We start from the raw sequence: 4,902 nt of genomic DNA on the forward strand, positions 1-4,902 counted from the left end.
TTATTATTGCTTCGAATCTAATTAAACTAACTGTACGAAAGTGACACATTACATCCTGTAGTCCTAGATGGACTTAGTTTACAAAATATCAAATCTGACCAATCTGGATCTAATTTTGTATGGTTCAATTTTCATTCAATATATATATTTCTTTACTACCCACAAGGGGCTAAACACAGCAGGGACAAACAAGGACAGACAAACGGATTAAGTCGATTTCATCGACCCCAGTGCGTAACAGGTACTTAATTTATCGACCCCGAGAGGATAAAAGGCAAAGTCGACCTCGTAGCATGAAGCATCATAGTCCTAGATACACTTAGTCAGTGCGAAGTAAAATCTTATCAAGATGGATATTTTACACTTTTATCGCTTCGAAATTGATCAAATAAATAGCATGAAACAAGAAAACATTACATCATGTAGTCTTAGATATACTTAGTCGAAAAAGTCAACTCCTTCCAAGGTGGATATTTTTTATCACTTCGAACTTACTTGAGTAAATACCAGGAAACAATGACACATTAGATAATGTAGTCGAAGATACACTATACACCATGTCTATAAAAGTGATGGGTACGCTGATAGCTGGAATGCTTTTGGTCAGGTATTGATCTGATCGATACGGGCTCACTTATATGTATATGAGTGTGTTTGTTTGTTTGTGCTTGTACTGTGTTTGTCCGTCCCCACTGATTTACAACCGGTGTTGGTTGGTTTACGTTCCTGTGATTTAGTGGTTCCGCAAATTGAAACCATTAGAACAAGTAGCGGATTTTGAAAGATAAGAAATTCTGTGGTTGATTTGTTCGACTAAAACTATCAAGGCAGTACTTCAGCATGGCCGCGATCCAATGACTGTAAAGAACAAAAGGTAAGAGTTTAGCAAGTGTGATCCGAGGATTATTGTTAATTCATTTAAATTTAATTCCTTATACGCGTTTAACCACTCTTAAAAAGAGTTGTTATATTCGTTTTAAATTGTGGTACAAGGCCAGAAATTTGCTGGAGAGGCAATAAATCGATTACATTGACCCTAGTGCTCAGCTGGTATTTATTTTATCGATCCCGGAAGGATGAAAGCCAAAGTCGCCCTCGGCGGAATTTGAACTCAGAACGTAACGGCAAACAAAATACCGCTAGGCATTTCGCCCGGCGTGCAAACATTTCTTATTTCTTTATTGCCCACAGGGAGCTAAACATAGAGGGAACAAACAAGGACAGACGAAAGGATTAAGTCGATTACATCGACTCCAGTGCGTAACTGGTACTTAATTTATCGACCCCGAAAGGATGAAAGGCGAAGTCGACCTCGGCAGAATTTGAACTCAGAGCGTAAAGACAGACGAAATACAGCTAGGCATTTCGCCCGGTGTGCTATCGGTTCAGCCAGCTCGCTGCCTTCAGAAGATTTATTATATTTATAACAAGTCTTAAGCGATTAATAACTATCACATTGACAACGGATTAACAAATGGATACTATGATTATAAACTATAAGATAATATATGTATAGATAACAAGATAGACAATAGACTTACGACAAACAAATAATACATACAGTAATAACAAACGGATGAGAGATTTATGTACAGCAAAAGGATAAAACCATCGTATCTTGAGAAAAAGAGAGAGAGAGAGAGAGGTTAGTGCTGACTATAGTTCACTTCTTAATTAATTAGATTGTCAATAGTCTTTTCATACACGTATATAGCGTTTTCAATGCGTTATAGTTTTGTAACCTTGCAGATGTCTTCGATTTGCTTTTAAACTGCATCCGGTCGTGAGGTTCTACGAGTTCCTGAGTTTTAAGGAATGTGGAATTGAACCACCTCTTAGCCACTATTCTCCACTCGTCTACTCTGTACCGAAGCAATAGCTCCCGCCAGGGTCCCGGCTAAAATTGCTGCACAAGCTGCGCTGCATTGGCAGGTGCGTTGTCACCTGCATGCAGTTTTGGTAGACACGGATCTCATACCCAAATCTTCAGTGATAATGGACTGAACTGAACCGTAGCTAATCTGCATATCCTCTGATAACTCATGGATGGTGATTCGATGATTTCCCCCCCACAGCTGGACGCACATCAGTTCTATTGGTTTCGAGTCTCTCAGAAAGTTCGTTACTATCAACATTTTTTCGGTAGTTACACTCCTCTCCATACACTTTCTGTAACTTTGCGTAGGCCTCTTGGCAGGTACCACCAAACTTTTTACAAAAGTTGATGCAGGTCCATGGTCAATGCGACAGTCACACGCTACACGTTTCTGCCAAGCACTGCTGTAAACAGCGGAAGTGAGCTAGAACGTTAAAACTTTGTGCGCATACACAGCAGAGTCAATCTGTGTCGGGCGGCTTCACACTGCGAATTTTAGCTTCGTTACTATAGCAACAGTTCGGGTATTTATACATGAGACCACACATATATGTGTATATATATGTGTATATATAGGTGTGTGTGAGTGTATAATTTATTCCTGCATTGTATCGCATTTACGTAGCACGGGTCTCAACAATACTCAGCGCATTCTTTCGCAAGCCGATACCAGATACAAATCCACTGTCACCTAGTACAGCACAAGCAAACATTTTCACACGATTTTGATAATACACAATATTATAGAAAATTCAGCGAAAGTGAAGATAACAGACTTTATTCGTTTATAACTAGCGAAAAAAAAGTAATTATTTAAATTACAACACAATCTCACGTAGATTCGCTTGTTAAACAAGTGCAGCTTTCATAATATATTTATATATAACGAACACATACTTGAGTTATTCATAACAAATATACAATAGATTTAATAATATGGAACGGATAATAGATTTATTTATAAATAACGACCTGATAATAGGTTTTTATGAATAATAAAATAATAATAGATTTATGGATAACAAACAATATTGTTTTATTAATAACAATCTTATCGTATCTAATAGCATTCTACTGTGCTCTCTCTCTCGTTCTCATGTAATCAATGCGGAGCTGTTGTGGTATACAGCATGTTTTGCTATATATTACAATATGGCGTCACCAATACCGTTCGCCTTTGACTACAGTCGACATATTCCATTGACCTGATACGTTGTTTATCGACGCTCAAAGTGTGAAAGGAAACGTTGACCTCGCTAAGATTTGAACTTAATAATATATTTTTAATAATATTTTTTCTTCTCTTCTTTGTGTGAGAGTGTGTGTTTGTGAGTATGGAGGATGCTGCGCGTGCATATCAGTGACTACATTATTTAATGGATCCTTAAATTCCAGGGTGTAGGGTAAGGGTTAGTTTACTAGTAAACAATTCCTAACAGGTTGAAAAAAACCTTCCGTGTGTGTACGTTTGTGTTTACACACACAAGTGCACACACACTCATACACACACACGCACGCATGTACACAAACACGCACGCACACGTACACATACACACACACACAAACACACACATATACGCACACATACACACATAGGCATACACACATACACACACGCATAGATACAAACACCATGCACACGTACACACACATGCACACAGGCACACACACACAACACACACATACACACACACACACACACACATACAAAGAGAAACACATATATTGACACATTGACTTAGTCTGACATTACTTAGTTTCATTGATGTAAATAACAGACGAGCGCCTCTGAGTGAAGTGAAATAACAATGGTTTCCAAGCGAAAATATATGGGAGTTCCTACTGGTCACTTCAGATCACCTGAATAAATTTGATAAAAGATCCAAAACAGAATATCCTTAAGTTTATACGTGGTGCAAGGAACAGTCTAGTGGCGGCAGCTAGTCTACATACAACCCGTAAGCTTAGACAACGTAACCAAGAGAAGTAGAGAGGTGGGCGGACTGGTCTGAAACATAAAGTTCAACGTGGAGAAATGACCATTCTGATATCACATGGAAACCTGCTAGGTAAGTTTATAGTGAGGTGTGTCGTGCGTGTATTTGTAGCTGGATATTAACACTGGTAAACAGCAATAATGATCAGAGAAGGTAGTAGTTGCTTTCCCACACCTTCCTTTGTTTGTTGTCCCACCGGGTAACAAAGTATTTCTTTGACGCCAGGACTTACGATAGACTAGTTTTCCTAGATAGACTAGTTACGATAGGCTAGTTACGATAGACTAGTTACGATAGACTAGTTGGTGTTATAGCTTCAGGCTGTGTAGTCTCTAGGCATCATCTGATGTCGCTGTTTTGCCAATTTTCCTAAGACCAGAATGACCAAGAGCGAGTGCTAATAGGTACTGAATATCAGATTTTACAAAAAACAATGATTCCACAAAGAGACAGCAGACCTGTATCTCAGATGGACATGTCTTCAGAGAGAAAATTTCATTGAAGAGGTCGCGACAGTGACGAGAGGGTCTTGAAGAACATAACTGATTGACTGATTGACTGATTGACTGATTGATTGATTTATTGATTAACCGAATGATTAAACAACCAGTTGATAACTTAATTTATTAAACAGCTAAACAATTGATGAATAATAAGAAGTGAAATAGAACCAGTGCGTGTCTTTATTATTGACATTATGGCCGTACCGATCTACAAGAAAATCTGTTTCAATACTCGACTTCACATCAAGAAACTTACAAACAAATTACAAAAATGGAATGACTCCAACAATTTATTTCAAAAGTGAAGAACTTGCCTCGCTCTGGTGATACTCACTCAAAACGAGAAACATAAATCATCGTAAGAAATAAAAGAATTAGATTAAACACTAAAAGATTGGCACCAACTTACGGAATTTGTTTCAGACGTCAAATTCTTTCTATTGAACAGACAATACGATGAACTTAAACTCGAGTAAATTGATTAGCTGAAGTGTCGAAAATTTGAGACGAAAAGATAATTAGCCGA

Source organism: Octopus sinensis, linkage group LG15, assembly GCF_006345805.1.
Source record: "Octopus sinensis linkage group LG15, ASM634580v1, whole genome shotgun sequence".
In the NCBI taxonomy this organism is placed as follows: domain Eukaryota; kingdom Metazoa; phylum Mollusca; class Cephalopoda; order Octopoda; family Octopodidae; genus Octopus; species Octopus sinensis.